We start from the raw sequence: 17134 nt of genomic DNA on the forward strand, positions 1-17134 counted from the left end.
CCCCTGATTTCTCCAGCTCCAGGCATTTTCCCATCCCAACCCCCCTCCTTACACTGGCATTAACCTATATTTTTTTCCCCCTCTCCAGCAAATGGAGAGAGAGAGCGAGTGAGAGCGCGAAGGCGAGCTGGCCTGCAGGCAAGGCGCAGACAGACACACACCCCCGTTCCCCCTCCCTCCCCAGCCAGACAGCCTGCTCCCTTTAAAACCTCAGTTTGTTTACTGTGCTTCCAGCTTGCCTGGCCAAAGTGCCAACCTTGGCCTGGGCCACCACCGCCAAGGGGGATCGGAGCAGTGCTCCTGGGCTATTTCAGATTGTTTCCCCCCACACCCCCCCCAACACACACACGCAGAGCAAATCTCCTTTAATCTGCGCTGGAATTATGGCAACACTTACTCTAATTGCAAGCTGGGAAAGGAGCTGTGTGTAGCGCCGCGGTGGCTCTGCTTGGCAGATTGGGGGGTCTGGGGCCTGCCAGCCCTTGAGATTCTTCCTTGCAATCCCTCCTGTCAGTGTAATCCTGGGCAGGGGGCTGGGGTTTGGGGTTCTTTTGGAGACGGGCGACAAGGCACTGGGAGTCTGTGGGGCGCTGCTCCGGGGGCAGGGGGATGGTCTCGAAAGTGGGGTGGGAAGGGTTAGTGGAGTGGGGAGGAGGGGGAAATATGGGTAAATATTTTCTTAAAAAATAGGGACATTTGGCATGTGGCTGGCTGATCACAAGTCAGGGGGGCTCTAGGGGGTGCCGCGCGACGCTTAGCTGTGTTGGCACAGCCCTTTTCCGGTTGGGCCGGACGGCTTTAACTTCCAGCATGCTTCTCTGGTGGCAGAAAGGGGTGGGGGCTTGCAGAGCTCTTTATCCTTCCTCCTGTCCATCCCTACTCCGTCCCCTCCTGGCATGGTAGGGCACGGACTCTGATGTGGGAGGAAGGGGAGCAGGGAGTAGGCTGGGTTGGAAGGACCCCTTGCAATGGGGTTCCCCTCCCCAAGAGAGGGAGGCTCCAGACGGGCGGCGTGGGCGCAGCAGCGACTGCCATGGTGTCCGTGGCTGAGGTTGCGTGAATGAGAGTGACAGGAGTGACAGCCACGGGCAGCCCCCTCCAAAGGCAAAGGGGGCAGGGAGGGAGCAGGATTGTGCTGGGGGGCCTGAATGCTAAGGGCCAGGTAGAAAGTCAGGCTTTTGCATCTGTCACGTCCCCCCAGCCTGGCCTTGTGAAATGTCACTCGCTCAAAACTCCAGGCCACGTTGGACTGACATTCCGCTGCGGCTGTGGTTGTCCTGTGTGCATCCTGGATGTGTTAGCCTTGGTAGGGGGGATTCTGGGGACGGGTGGGTGGGATGTGCTGGGGCCAGAGCTACGCACTCAGCCTGTCCCCACCCCTCTCTGCACACTTGGCAGACAGCAGCGGGAATGCATGTCATTCCTGTGCAGGGAGGTTTTGTTGTTGCCAGTGTTTGTGGAAGGTGGGGGGGTGACCTCTGACCTTGCACTGTCCCTCCAGCTTGCAAATCGTCCCCATGTGGTTCAGTGCAAGCAGTGGGGTGTGGTACTGCCACCTTCTGACTGGGCAACTCCAGGCTCTCTGGCAGCTTTCTCAGGGCATCTGAGTGCCTGGTGGGTGGAGGGGACTTGTAGCAGGGTGCATGGGTGAGGTAAGGACAGGTATGTAGCTAGGGAGAATCAGCCTTGCATGTGGCCTGGGGCAGGGTCAGAGCACTGGCTGCTAGGGTCACCAGGACAGCAGTTTGTGTCTGTCACTCCATGGGCCGTTCTGTGAGCTCTCTGCTCTGTGGCCTGTGTCCCCCACCACGGGTTTCTCGGCTTTCCCATCACCGCATACAAAATTAATGGTCACGTTAGAGCTGATCTATTTCCGAAACGGAGCCAGCTTTCCCGTCTGGCTGAGGCTGCCTCCCGCCATGGGGGGGGGACTTGGCAGGGGGCGTGTTTCTGCTGTGTTCTGTTGCTGGGAGGAGGCCATGCTAAAGGAGCGCTGCTTGTTTATAGCAAGACATAAGTGTCCTGTCGTGCTGGGTGTTGCATGGACCCTGACAGCACCTGCCTCAGAGAGGTTGCATTGCATCTAGATGGAGTCAACAGGCCTGTTTCAGAGGTGGGAAGGCAGTGGCGTGCAGATGAAGTGACTCGCTCAAGGTCAGGCAAGGCATTTGTGGCAATGCTGGGGGTTGAATTCAGATCTCCTGGGTCCCAGCCCCAGGAGTTAGCCACAATGTGGCAGGGCTCCGTTAACCCTGGGCTCTGTTGGGTGGGGTAGGGGGAGGGGAGGCTGTGCATATCACAGCTCTGGTACTTAAAGCTCATGAAAGGCCCTGCCAGGACTCAGCCTCCAGCCCCTTGCATCAGGACTGACAGCTGCTGTTCAGATGGGGCCTCTTGTGGTACAGCTGGATGGCCCCTGGCCTGGCTTGAGGGCCCATGTTGAAAGCTCCCCTCATGTGTGAAGCCTAAGCATAAGCAGTGTGCGTGAGTTGGGATTTCTAAGTGCACATTGGTGTTTGCATCCTGCCTGCCTGCAACAGGCATACGCAAGAGCACCTGCACGCCTGTCAGTGCTTGTGGACACGTGTACCCCCTGCATGTCCCAGAAAGTGTTTTTTGAGGGATCCTGTGCAGAGGTTTTCTTAGATACCCAGACTGAAACAGAGTCACCATGCAGCAAGCACTCATGGTGATGGCCCCATGCAGTAGCACAGTTTGAACTGCCTGGGGTGCCCCTGGCAGCAGCGTTGCTGGCCCTTGGGTGCTGTTGTTGCCAGGCCCCCCCATATGACACTGAGCGCTGCAGGTGTGCAAGCAGAGCCCCACATGGCAGTTCTGGGCCATGGGGCGCAGAGCAGTGTGGTGGGACAGTTGCATTGACTTTTCTGACCCACCCGCTATGACCTTGGGCTGTGCCCACACCAGAAGTTGCCCTCTCTAGGGCACTCCACAGCTCCTCCCCTGCCTTACGCCCTTGTATAGGCCTGAGGCAGGCAATGGGAAATGGGCTTTCCCTATCATGCTTCCCTGAGGCCAGCTGGGAGAAGAGAGGGTGGTATCCCCTGCCTGAGTGCCTTAGGGAGGTGTAGGGGGAGGAGATCGGTGGCCTCCCTGTTCTGTCACATTGCATCATGGGGTGGGGGCAGCACCGGGCCAGGGGAGCTGCTGGGATTTTGCTTCCTTCCCTTCTGGGAAGCGGAGCACAGACATGCCCCTGCGCCAGGCCCTGGTTGAACCAGTTTGGAGGAGCTGGGGAGCGGTTCCTTGGATTTTCAATATTTCTCCTCTGCCCGGGGGTCCATGCAGGGTGGGGAGCTCATTAGGAGCCGGCAGCTGGCTTAATGGCTTATTTTTTTTCCCCTTGGCAAAAGTCCCTGCCCTCAACAAATGGATGGCATGTGGCTGCATGTGCCCAATCCGTGCAAACCATACCCCTTCCCATGTAGCCAGCGACTCCTGCCCCCTGCATTCATGCCCCCACACTTGTGCACAGGAGAGACTGTGCCCCTCTGTGCACAGGTGCAGGTGTACAACGTGTATGTTCCCAGACATGCACCCACACACTCAGTGTCCTTCCAGCACACGCACCCAGTGCCCCAGACAGCTGTCTGTGCATGCACCCACAAACATGGCGAGCTGCAGCGGAGCACACAGCAAAAAGCCGCCGAGTCAGGCAGGAGCAGAGTTGCAAGCTCAGTTCCACAGCTTGACTTCCCCCCCCCCCTCTCCCCCACCCTCTGTGCAGCAGTGTGTGACCTTTACACAGGATAATCGTCTCAGCCCCATACGTGGAGCTGCAGAGCAGGGGGCCCCCTGAGGGCACACAGGCAGCAGAAGCACCCATCCTGGGCTGGCACCGCCCTCCGACACCTTTGTGTGGAGGTGGGGGGAGCTCCAGAGGAAGGATCACATTTAGGCAGACGTGTAAGAGCAGGAGGGCTGGGTGGGCCCCAAAGCCAAGGGCCAGGGGTGCCCCAGTTCCTAGCCTCCCTCCCCTACACCTTGCATATGCATGTGATGAGCAGGCTGGGCCCCTCCACCTGGGTTGGGCGCTTGCTGCCAGAAACTGGTAGGAGCTGCTTGAATGTGGGTCGCCACCCTCTTGGGAAGAGTTTGGCTTGAAAAACCCATGCGAGCCTGAGGCTCTCAGCAGCTGGGGGGTGGAGCCTTAGCATGCAAATATTCTAAAGACACCCCCCTCATAGTACTGGAGAAATACTCCCCCACACACACACCCCACCATGCCCTTTCCTGGAGTCTGGGTTTGCTTTGCATTAGCTGCAAGGAGAGTCTAGGAGCCAGAGCTCAGGCCCCTGCAAGGAAAGCAGGAGCAGCATGGCTCTGCACTGCCCCACTCCACTCCCACCGTGAAGGACCCTGAGCTGGGATCCCTCCAGAGCCTTTTGAATGTTGTCCGGGCCAAGCTTCCGCATGTTGCTGTGGAGCAGCAGGATGTAGGTAGGAGGGGAGCATTGGCTAATGGCTAGAGCAGGGGAGGCGGAGCCCGGATGCCTGGGTTTTCTCTGTCTGGCTCTGGGGAAGGTTGTGGTTCGGGCACAGGGCTGAGCCTGGACTCCTAGGTTCCAAGGAGTGTTTCCTAGTCCGGCAGGCAGCTGGGAGCTGAGAGACTTGGGTTCACTTCCCAGCCCTGCTGGCCAAGTCCCTTCCCAGCCCCATAATGGGCATGACATTGGCAGGCTGCTGAGCAGCTGTTTGTCGAGCGCGTGTTGCTCTGGAAGGAAGGTGCTGGCTAAGGGCAGAGCCTTATTGTGACCAAGGCAGTTCCAGGGAGGAACAGGGCTGGGAACCTGTTGAATCAGATGTCCTGCCTCCCCGCAGCCCCCCCTCCTTTGCAGCGCTCCGGTGCAGTATGCAGTGTGCAGCCGGCACGTATGCAGAACACCCCATGCTCCTCGCTTCTCCTGCGTCTTGCAACTTCCTGCCAGGGCCCTGCCGCCAGCTGCGTGCGTGTATCTGGGTGTGCTCCCTGCCTCTAGCCAGGGCAGCCTGACCCTTGCCCCCTTCCCGAATCAGCAGCAGAGGGTCCCAAGGAAGCAAGGAGAAGTGGGGCAGAGTTCATGCTGGCTGAGCTGAAGGAGCTGAATGACATTCACAGGCAGGCTCGTGCCAGCCTTTCCCCCCAAACCTCATTCTCTGAGCTGATCCTGGAGGGAGCAGAAGTGGGGGGGAAGGCCCCAGCCCATGCATGAGCTCTTGAGGAGACTTCAGCTGAAGCGCACATGGGGAGCTCGGCTGGCTGGCCAGGGCATAAAGGCTTGATTCAGGTGGGAGCAAGAGGTAAGGCTCCCAGCTCCCTGCAGTTTGAATTTAGAGGAACTGCCTCCTGCCGCTAGGGCAGGACCTATACGGCATCCTCAGGGAGCCAGCCCAAGCCAGGTGCTCCTTCAGAGGGGTACAGGAACATACTCTCCAGGGAAAGTTGTGGGGAAGGATTAATGCAGTGCCCTGATGGTGACCCTCCAGGCTTGCTCCACAGACAGCTGCCCCTCTTCCCGTAACCTCTGGCTGCCTGGGAGTGCAGGGGTCTTGGCTGCATTTGACATGCATGGTGGCAGGCACAATTGGAAAGCCAAAGCTAGTGCCTTGGTGGTTTGCCCAGCAAGCTGGGGGCAAAGTCAGAAACAGACACACCCCCACCCAAACCAGAGTGAGACCAGAACCCAGGCATCCGCCTACATACACATGACCCCTCTAGCCTAGTGGGTGACTGCAGTCCTTTTGGAGACTGTTAGGGTGTTAGGGACAGAGCAAATGCTGGCATTTTGGTGTGAGGTGGCATTTTTCTGCCCCGTACCTTTCCACAGCTGGGGAGAAAAAAAAGTCCCCTTCAGAATCACAGTTGGCACAGGTGAAAATATTTCATGAAGTATTTTGAGTGTGAATTGGAAGCAGGCCCCAGCTCAGCTGTCAGGAGAGGAAGGCTGGTGCGTCTGCCCCGCCCCGCCCTGCCCCACCAAGCTCCTTGGGGCAGTGTCTGGGTAAGGCTCCTGCACACACGTGTGCACACATGTGCATCCACACACGCATATACACACACTTCCTGAGGAGGTTTAGCAAGTTTATTTGGGCTCCGTGGCTCACTCAACACTTGGCATTCCCAGCTGGGGCAAGGGGGTACCAGCAAGACAGCCTCAGGTGCCTCAGTATACCTTACCCTATCAAAGCTGAGTGGGGCAGGCTGGCAGCCAGTACAACAGATGTTAATGTGAGGGGAATGAGACATTGTCACAGCAGAGTAGGGGGCACAGCAGCTCTGGAGCCCCTGCTGTTAGGCCTTAAACTGCTCCAGGCCCAAGCCTGAGTGTTGGGCTGCGGCATGCTGGGGCTTTGGGACCCCCTGCCTTGGCTAGGCAGAGGACAGAGGCCATAGGGCTGCTTGGGCAGGCAGTTGCTGCACCAGCCTGGCAGCAGGCCAGGGATCCTGAGGGATTCCCCGGGAGAGCCTCAATTGGAAGCACCTGCTGTGTTGCAGCCCCAAATTGGGAGGCCACCTTCCTGTCAGCCCTTGGGGGATGCGCTGCCCACGCTCCCCTGGGCACGGTGCCCACACGTTGCTCCCCATCCACCCACCCTCGCTGCAACTCTGGGATTCCCCTTCTCGTACTCTGCCACAGGGAGGCAGAGAACTATTGTCCCCAGATGAGGCAAGAGGTGAGAGGGGCCCCATCCGCCCCCTTTTACACAGCAGCCAGGCTGGCATAAAGGTCTGCATTGGCTTCATTCTTTCAGAGCTGGTGCCTGCTCTACTAAGTTGGGGGTGCTCTGGGCATCTCCTGGTTCCCGAAGTTGTGGGGGGAGTTTGGGCCAAGGCCCAGTGTGATGGCAGCTATTGAGTCCCTGCTAGTTGGGGCTGCTTTGGGCAGAGTTGCTTAGCATGGGGGCTGAGGAGAGGGGGCCTCATCCCAGGCAATAAGGATTCTGGCAGGATCTGAAAGCCACTTGAGGTGGGAATCCTAGATGCCAGTTGGTTAGATGCCTTCTCAGCCAATTAGTCAGGGAGGCATCTGAGAACCATGGCAGGATCCCAGCCTCCATGAACCAGGCACTGGGAGCCCCTGCAGCTGGGATGAGTCCAGGCAGCCGAGTTCAGACTTGAATGGGAATGTTCCCAGGGCTGGTGCTGAGCTCTGGGTTTTGCTTTGGTTGCCCTGCATCGTATCTAGAGGCCCTGCTGCCCCCATCTCCCTGCTGGCATGGCACCCTTGTAAGCACCCCTGAGCTTCCTCAAAAGTCTTGCATAGTTTTGGTATTAAAGCCATTTCCCCTCCCCTACAATTACACCCCCAGCCTCTGTAGATCTCTTGCCTGCCCATCTGGCCAGTTATTGGGAAATGGTAGCGATCAGCTCTGCTTCTCCTGCTGCCATCTCTCTGTCGAATAGAAAACACAAGCTGGCACTGGGAGCTGCCTTCCCTGAAGTACATTTTTTTTCTCCGCTCCTTACCTTGCACACTGAGTGATGGAGCAGAGGTCCTGGCTGCTTTTAACCTCCAGGCCATGGCAGCCTGAGATGCAGGTTTCCTTTTCTTTACACAGATGGGTAAATGTCCCTGCCCTTGCCTGGCTTTAATGCACACCATGCTCCTCAGGTGCTGCATGGAGACTGCCCAAGCTCCCTCGCTTCCAAAGCTTACAAGAGCAGCCCAGAAGCTATCAGAAACCTAGAAAATAGCCTGTGCTGGTCATTTTCAGGGCTGTTAATAGCTGCACTGTGTACTTAGAGCAGGGCTGTCCAGCTGAGGGCTTGCCAGGACCCAGTTTGTGGCCTGCAGGCCAAACACAACCCATGGGCCCCAGTGTTGATGTCTCCTGCTGTTTGGTGACAGAGGGGGGGACAGACCCAGAGGTCCATGTGCTGCAAGTGCAGCCCAGTAGTTGGGAAGGGGAGAGGTCATGGGGGTCTACACCCACAGTGTACGGCCTGTGCAATGCAGAGCTTGAGGACCACATGCCAATGCCACCTGCAGCCCCCAGCCACACCAAAGTTGGACTGCCCTGCCTTAGAGTATTGCTTAATGTTGTGTGTTTGGTGGCCCTGACACTTGACTAGCTCCTCATAGCTCAAGGCTTGCAGTGGTCAGTTTTGGGGCCTGCTATTAGCAGCCTTGGAAGTAAGGGCATGTGGCAGCTGCAGCACTGACTGGCTGTCACTTTCAAGGCTTCTAATAGCAGTCCTTTGACAGCTGCTGGCCCTCTGCCATTTCTGGGGCAGTTCAAGGGAGCACAGTTAAGTCACAGAGTGGGCAGCAATTGACACTGAGCTAAAGCAGTTGACCACCTGATAGGCAGGTGACCGGGCTTTGTGACAGGTGAGAGGTGCCCAGCTGGGTTGGGTAGCACCCAGTGATGCACTTAAGTCCAATTCTTTGTTCCTTCAGCATATATAGAAGTGGGGCATGCCACATTAGGCAGGCTGTTCTTAGAAACACCTTGGGTGCTGAGCCCAAAGTCTGCCCCCATCTGCGTGCATGAGGGTTAGACATGGCACTAGGGGAAGGTGCATTTCACAAGTGGTGCAAGGCAGGGGGGCTTGCGGCTCATCTGTCATTGTTGTGAAATTCAAGGTGGGGGAGTTCACGTGACTGTTCTCCCCCGCACACCCCAGATCAAACTGTGGCAGCCTGTCGCCATCCACATGAATGTTAAAACTCCCTGTAGCATGTTTTCGTAAAGCTGGGGTTTGCTCCCAGTCAGAGCTTCCCCTCTCACTGGCAACAGCACTTGGTGCTTCCTGTCTGAGCTTGGCCATGTTTTGCAACTCTCCGGTGAGATGGGGAAACTGAGGCAATGAGACAGGAAAGGGCCTCCAGGCAGTAAAGCAAACCACTCTCAGAGTTGGGAATAGAAGCCAGGAACTCAGCACCCCCCAACAACCACCAGATCACATTGCCCTTCCCCAGGTTCGCCTCTGTGGTTCGTGGTCACTGGATGCAACACAGCACGTTGCGTGTGGCTGCCATTCCTCACCCTGGAAATGGCTGCATCACAGCAGCACTCTGCATGTTTAGCACAGTGAGAGATGCCTGTGCATGAGGCTTGGTTTATGGTACATGAAATATTAAGATCTTAATAATCATTATAGATTGAAATTAAAAAATCACTCCCCATGCACGCTTTTCCAGCTGTCCTCCTGGGGCTTCCCGAACCAGCCGGCTCCCGGCTGATTAGCAGAGTTCCCTTTGACTCCACACGTCCAACAATGAGCTGTTTATAACTGTCTCAAAATCAAAGTCCCAGGGCAGGAAAAAAAAGGGTTTGTAGAAAAGTTATTTTTCCTGTTTTTCTGGGCGTGGGAAGGAGGTTCATGTCCAAAGCTGAATCTCACCAGCTACAAGGAAGCAGGAGACCTGTGCAGCTGGAGTGTGTTGGTGAAGGGGGGGGGTGTATGTCTGATGGTATTCATGTTGCCTATTCTATCCCCATCACCTGTTTTCATGTTGCATTTGATGCCATGATTGCTGGTTGGGGGCGCGATCCTCCTGGTGGATTTTACTTCCCTATTTGCTTGTTGAAACTCTGCACTGAGGTGCAGGGTTTGAAAGCAGGTGCTCAAGCTGAGGGGTTTGCTACCCAAACTGAAAGGAGCCTGGCAGCCCATCCTAACCCAGCCCCCGCCCCCATGTAAGTCAGCCATTCTGTTGACCCAGCGGCCCACCAGCTAAGTCTGCAGCTGGCCTTGCTTGTACCATGAGATCCTTGGAACAAGAGGAAAACCCCCAGCACAGCCCTTGAGTGTCAGACCCCACAAGGGAAGCCCCCCGCTTGGCCTGGCAGGCTGGTCTGTCTTGCTGTGGGATGTGTTCCCAGCATGTTGAGTTGATTGCACAATTGTTTGTCCTGTTGCCATGTGAATCCAGCCCTGATGTTGTGCATGGATCCCATGGCCTCCTGAGGAATGGTGGCCTGCAGCTCTTTACCCACTATGGCAGGGGGAGCTGCTGGCATGCAACCCCAGCCCAAGTTCACACAGGCTGCAGCAGGGTGGGGTGAACGTTTCCGTGACCTGGTGTGTTTTCCATGCCATTGGGCCAGGCTGGTTCCCTGGTCTCTATTATGTCATACACATGGCATCCTCTTTCCAAACCAGAGCAGCTCACAGGCAGCACAGCTGCTGTCCTCAAATGCTTAGGATTCCAGCTGCATTCAGTAATGTTGGCTTTGCAGGGCCACACACTCGTGCACACCTAAGGGGCCACGGATGCATGTCCAGATGGTGCACATGCGTGTGTATGTGTGCCTGCAGCTTGGGTCATGCCCACCCAAAGGGATGGATAGCTTTTCCTTATAGGCTTGCTCAGAGCCACGCCCACTCATGCTGTTGCTGGCCGCCCAGGCGCAACTAGCCTCAGGCACGTGTGCAGGTCCATGAACACGCACATGGCTACATATTTGCAGGCCTGTCCACAAGATGCACTGGTGAATGCATCTGCCACCCACAGGTCACACATCTACCCAGGCTCCCACAAGGTGCCCATCCCCAGTCCCGTATTCTGCTCCCCTCTGCCCTGCCCCTCCTTGCCAGATGTTGACATTGTTGCTTAATCAGCTTGCAAGGTCTCTGCCAGCTGCAAGCATCCTCCAGGCTGTGGCTCCCGCCTCTGCTGATTAAATCATCCCTAAGCAGGAATGAGTTCCCAGGCAGCCTGCTGGCACTGCTCCCCACCCACCTCCCTCTGGTGGCTCTGTGCTGGACCTTGGAGTCATGGTGTGGCCAATCTGTGCCATCTGTGGCAGCACTATCCTCTCCTGTGGATGATACAAATCCCTGCTGTGGGGAGGGAAGTTTCTGGTGCTTTGGCATCATTACCTGTCAGGATGCCTCTCTGAGATTAGCTGTGCCTGAGGGATGGTACCATGGCTTCACCACCACCACCACCACCCCCAGCCTTCCACCTTGCAGGATGTGTGCGTTTTCCTGTCCATGCCTCTGGGTACCCATTGCCAAATACAGTATGGGAGTTGGCAGAAGCAGGTCTGAGCTGCCCCTGGTGCAGCCAGTTTGCCTCTTGTAATCACCCCAATTGTTCACCTGCACTGAAGCACCTTATGGCCGCACCTGGGCTCAGCTGCCCTGTTTGACCCAGTTACTGCCTCTCAGCTGGGAGCCTCTGAGGAGCTGGCAAAGGCAGTGCTGTCCAGCCTTTTGGCCCTGCAGGCTGGATGAATAGCACAGGGCTAGTGTGCAGACTGGATCCCATGTGAGATCTGTGTATAGGTAGGGTTGGTGTCTGCATGGTGGGATGTGGCCATGCACTGGCTGGCCTCATGTGCCTAGATCTGGCCCTTTGCACGTGCTAGACAGGCCCCACATGCCAGTGTGATCTAGCACTCAGGACCACTTTATCTGGCTTGCTGATCTCCCCACAGGTCCAGAAGTATGGCAGCAGAGGAGTGGTAATTAATGCTGTCCCCGCTTCCCCACCACCAAATTTTCAGACCCTTTGGGGAATCATGCCAGCTGGATGACATGGGTCTGTGGTCTGGATCTGGCCCTGGTGCTGGTGATTGCGCATCCATGGGGTAAGGGGTTCCCAACCCACTGGCAGCCTAGTAGGGGGCAGTCTCTTCCCTCCAGCAGGATGGGGGTCCATATGGTACAGTGACTCCCTTCCCCAAAGGTTTCAGGGTCTGAACACTGCACAGCTGGGTCTCAGAACTGCTGAGAGGGGTGAGCTGGAACTGCAGAGTGCTTAGCACAGAGGGACTATGGATTGGTTCCCTTCTGGCCCTCCTATGTCCTGCCTGGCCCCAGTGCCCTGCCCAAATCTCCCAGGGAGCCTGCCGTGAAGCAGACAGTGGGGGACCCACTGTTTAGCCTGGCCTGAGAGCTGTATGTACCCTTGGCACCTTGTAGCCTCTGCATCAGGAGAGCTCATTTTCCAGCCTGTTAACTGCACCGGGCGGGCTCCTGTGCTGACACAGCGCCAGCCGGAGCCCGGGCCCTGCAGCTCAGCGCCCAGGGGGCTTCCTGCTTGTAGCTGGCTGCAGAGAAGCCAGGAGAGCTGCAGGTGGGGGAAGGGGGTGGTCACAAGGCAGATGTCCTGACCCTGCTAGGCTCAGAGTCTGGGGCCTGTGCCCTTGGCTTTGGAGACAGCTCCAGTGCCAGGCTGGGAAGGGTGCCCATTCCTTGCAGGTGGGTGTGGCCTCTGGGTAGGCAGGACATGATTGCCCGCCTCTGTATGTGCATGGTGTGTAGCTGATGCTAGGCCAGCAGAATGAGGCTGAAGAAGATGCAGTTTCCATGTAGGGTGGCACTGCCAGCTTCCCCTCCACTGATGGGGTAACAAGGCGGATCCCAGTAGGTGCTGTGTGTCTGGACAGCCCCAGCCCTGTGCTGGCTGCTTGCTGAATACCATGGCTGTGCTATTGCAGCACTCTGGGGCTCTGTGAACCCAGGGCTGCTGGGGTGATGCTCTCCTATCCCCCTAAATTCACTACACGCCCCCCTCCAGTGGCTGCTCTTTAGCTTCTGTCTCCAGCACAGTCTCCTGCCCTGATGGTGAGTCCAGGAGTGCTCTGTGCCCCACGTGACATCCCCAAGGGTGACCCCACTCTAGCACATGCCCCAATGGGCTCCTGCCTGGCCCTGGACTTTGCTCACAGGTTGTTTTGCAAATCCCATCTTGTTCTGCCCAACTCAGCAGTAAACCCTCACCTGCCTTCAGGGATGGGGCAGTGAGAGGAAGGCAGCTGGAGGAGGGGCTGAAGGGACTGGCTGGCAGAGAGAGATGAAAAAAGGTTTAGCATTTCCCTTCTGCTGGGGCTACTGTGAGTTCAAGCCCGATCTTATCCTTGTTGGGCTTATGCAAAGAAACAAGTTCATCAGATCTCAGCACCTAGCTGCAGACAGGGTGGACAGCACAAAAATGCCCCCATAATGAGCACCAACCTCCCCCCCCATTCCCACTGGCAGAGCAGCCAGGCATTGAGTCGGGCCACAGAGTGCGACTGGGGCACAGAGACAGTGCGAGGGGGGTGGCAGCCTTGCTCTGTCCATGCTGCCCCTGATCATGGAAACCAGCTGTTGCTCACCTCAGAGCCCCTCTGGAGTGCCAGCAGGTGCAAGCCAAGTGAGCTGTCAGTGGGAATCGGCATATGTATTTGAGGTGGGGGGCATTGGGCACATGCAGCTGTGCCTCAGCCTATGTGCAGGCAGCTGCCAGGAAAATGTGGCTCCCAAGAGGACTTAGCCCCAAGTGGGGAAATGCAGCAAGGAGGAGGTTGCAGCCACTCCCCCCTTGGCTGCTGGCAGCATGTGTGTATGGACCCTGGCTCTGACCTGTGGTGCTGTAAGGTGGCCAGGCCTGAAGTGGTGCTCCATTCCCCAAGCAACTGGCATTAGTGCATGTGCTGGAACCCACTCTCTTCCTGGGCCTGGGAGGTAGGCAGCTTGCAGAGCTCCGCTCCCTTACTGCCTGCCTGCTTGCCTGCCTCGGGAATCACCTTGGCTTCACAGACCATCCGCAGCCTGTGCCTGTGGGCACCTCCAGTGGCAGGGGGTAGCAGACATGCCTGAGAGCTGAGGTGGTAGAGTCTGGGGCAGGACAAATGCTGCTGCTTTATCCTCCAGTCCTGCCACTACTCTTCCTTTCTGACCCATAGCCCCCTGCTGTCCCCACCCTAGGCTCCCACCATCTAGACTGGTGCTTCTTATGCCTGTCCTACAGCCTCCCTTTCCCATGGACCTGCCTGCTCAATGCTGCCCTGGCTTTACCAGGGTGAGGAGATACATGGGGTTGTTAATCTGAGACTTAACCAATTCATTTCACTTGTGGCCTAATTTAGGATTGGAATCCAGGCCTCTGCAGGGGACAAGCTGGGATGGCACCCTTGTTTCCCCTGCTCTGCAGGCTTGGACCCACGCACTTTAGCACATGTGGGAGTTGTGGACTGCTGTGCCAGCCCACAGGCCACAGGGGGTGTCTGAATCACTGAGAAGAGGGAGCCTGATGGGGCCATAGGGGACATGGACAGGGGCTGCTGTAGCTTGCCATCCTTTAGTCACCTGCAGGGACTGCCTCATAGGAGCAGGGTGGGCTCCACTTCATGGGGAGCCTGGTATGAGTCCCTCTGGGTCAGGTCTTGAGGCACATGGAGCTCCTGCTGTCCCTCAGCCCCAGCCCTGGGCCCCTTCCTGAAGTACAGCATCCAGATTGGAGTGCCAGACTGAGAAACTCCCCCCCTGGGCTCAGAGCTGCCATCAGCTTGGGTCCCTCCCTGGCCTGAAGCTGGGTCCATGTCCCTGTGAAGCTGAGTCCTGCCCAGACCAAGCTCCCTGCTCTTCCCCATGGCTGTCTTCAGCATTTTAATGCAATAGTTGCAGGCTTCATTCTGGGCTTCTAGAGAGAACAGTCCCTGTCCTTCTGTCTGGGCTGGGTAGAGAGGGGAGCCCCCATCCATCTGTCTGTCTGGGCCAGTAAGGAGAGGCGAACCCCTCCCCGCCCCTCTTTCTGGGCCGGTGGGAAACCCCTGTCCATCCATCTGTCTAGGCTGGGAGGGCTCAGTGGTCACCCATTGCCCCTGATGCCACATCAGCACCAGACAAACCTGGCTGGTATTGGAGCCTGTGCGTGAATGACTGAGCCAGTGCCCTGGAGGCCCCGATCCTGGCCCCTTGAGCCTGCTGGGCCTCCTCCCCACACAGCTCCTTGGCCATCACTGTGCTGGTCAGATGAGAGGATACAGATGCCCACTTGTGTAGATGCTCACATGTGTATTCATGCACCCAGGACAGGCCCTGCTCTTGCCTCAGTGTGCTGCTGGCCAGCTCCCCTCTCCTGCTGCCTGTGAGTATGTGCTGAGGAGTGGGAGGGGGTTGCCCCCCCAGGAGGCTCAGAGTTAGTGTGCGCGTGTCCTGGTGGGGTATGGTGTGAGTGAGTGTGGGCACCCTGGGGGGAGGGTGCTGGGGATGAGGGTGGGGTCTACATGCCCCTGTCCCTGCATGTCAGCTGGTGTATATGTTCTGAGGGCTGCCTGAACTGGATGACGAATGGGGTTCACCGTCCATCCGTGTAGGTTGGATGGGGTGAAAGGAACCCTGGCCCATCTGTCCATCTGGGCTGGTGGGGACAGGGGAGCCCCCACCTGTCTGTCAGTCTGTCTGAGCTTGTGGAAGGAGCAGGGAGCCCCTGTCTGTCTGGGCTGGGTGGAGGGCAGGGGGAGGGTCCCCAGTGTTGCATGGGCCCTAACTGGCCATTTTGCTCAGTGCAGCCAGCATGGGCTAAGTAGTGTCTGCACTGCCAAGCCTGGGAGCATGTAGGCCCAACAAGGGAGAGACGGTTGGTGTGGTGGGGTGGCCCTTTGAACAAGGTCAGGGATAAATAAGGGACCTGGGGTAGAGGGGGGTGTATGGGAGGCCACTGGCTGTTGCACCAGCTGCTGGTTAAGATAGTCATGGTGGGGCTGTGGTACAGGCATTGCCCCTTGGTGCATGCATGCACTGGCTGCGCACTCCCCCTCCCTGCACCAGGCAGCCTGCAGACCTTATCTCAGCTCCACTGTGATGCTGGAGCCGCCACCCGCCGCCGGGCTGGTTTTTCCTGCTTGGGCAGCTTCTCAGAAGCCTAACGGGCAGGTGGGAGGCAGGGAGGGGGCTGGTGTGTGTGTCTGGGGGGGCAGCAAGAGAGATGGGCTGTGCCTGGGCAGGGTGCCAGCTGCAGTGGGAGATGAACCCAGGCAGCCAAATGACCTGGATGGAAGGAGGGAGATTTACTCATTGGTGCAGATTGGCATAACAGGGCCAGGGCTTGGTGCAAGCATGGTTCCCCCACCACTGTCACCCCAAGCTGAGCTGAGCCTCCCTGGCACATGGCACCTCCCTGTCCCCTCCTGTGGACACTCTGCCATCATCAATATTGCAGCAAGATCCCAGGGGAGTTTAATAGGCCGTTAATTAGCCGTGGATCTTAGCAGGGCTTAGGGCTGGCTTCAGCCCTTAAGCTCTCCTAATTTGTGATGATTCATGGACAGGGTGGCTCCAGAAACCTGGCAGGGCCCTTCGCACCCATCTCAGTGCTCCCAAGGCTGGACCAGCCACATAGTCCACCTGGTGCCAAGGCACTGGTCCCATGGAGCTGTGGTTCTGCTGGGGCACCCCCCCCCACATGCTGGCACTGTGCTTTAGTACGCTCTGGGCACTTTTCACAGAGGAGGCTGGCATTGGGCTAATGGAGTAAGAAGGGCAAGTCACACCAAATTAGGAGTGGAACCCAGAAGTTCTGACATTCCCCTCCTGCTCCTTCATGCTAATCACTTATCTTGCTTGCATCCTAGGGCTGGGAATTGAAACCTGGTGCCCCTGCCCTGAGCTCGACTGTCTTCACACACAAGTGAAACATCTCCTCTACCAACCCCAGGTCTTCTCTTCCCAGTGCCCAAGCTCACAGGGTTTCCCCGGCCTGGCTTGGCCTGACAGCTTGTTCTCCAGGGAACAGTGGTGGGAGGCATCAGCTTGCCTGCCTGTTAGCCTCTAGCAGGCCTGCTACAGCAGACATGCAAGTGATGGCTCTGCTGGAGAATGGGGGCCTGGCAGCCCCCAACCAGGACGCAGGGGTGCTTGAAGTAGTGCCTGCCTGAGCAGAGTTTTCTGTGTGTCCTTGAGTTACATCTATGCTTTGAACCCATATTGGGGAAAGAGCTGTGGGGTAGTTTCCATGGTGCCAGCTTCAGCAGTGGATGCGTGGTTCCCCCGGCAACTCGGGGTACACGATTAGGCAGGGGGCTGGGTGATTCTGTGCATGGGAGCATGTAGGTGGCACTGGGGGGTCTGGGTATCATGGAGAGTGGCACTGGAGGAGATGGTGGGGCTAGGTGGGGCATGAGGCTCAACAGGGAGTTGGTGCTGGGAGAGGCAGTTGGGGGTTCTCATCTCCCTTCCTTAGCTCATCTGCCTGGGTTTGTGCCCTCTTTGGGGCTGTCCACAGTGCCAGAAGACAGCAGGGGTTCCCCAGGCTCCATCCGTGCCAGCCCCTCTGGCTTGCCAGCTACCTTTGCTCATGTCACACAGGCCTGGGAATCCCAAGTCCTTGGTGTCCAGCTGGAGACACCCATGGCTCTGAGCTGGTACAGGCAGCTCTGGGCAGCCCCTGCTGATGCTTACCCTGGAGCTCCAGAT

At 57.5% G+C, this 17134-nt stretch overlaps 1 long non-coding RNA gene across 1 annotated transcript in view; it reads right to left on the reverse strand.

Annotated features, from left to right (window-relative positions):
• Positions 1-616, reverse strand: part of LOC109320299 — a 21540-nt gene extending 20924 nt beyond the window's left edge. Inside the window, exon 1 of the long non-coding RNA XR_002103772.1 lies at positions 398-616. This is a non-coding gene — a long non-coding RNA (uncharacterized LOC109320299). The remainder of the gene's footprint in view (positions 1-397) is intronic.
• Between the last annotated feature and the right edge of the window lie 16518 nt (positions 617-17134).

Source organism: Crocodylus porosus, unplaced genomic scaffold, assembly GCF_001723895.1.
Source record: "Crocodylus porosus isolate Cpor-Errol unplaced genomic scaffold, CroPor_comp1, whole genome shotgun sequence".
Lineage (NCBI taxonomy): Eukaryota > Metazoa > Chordata > Crocodylia > Crocodylidae > Crocodylus > Crocodylus porosus.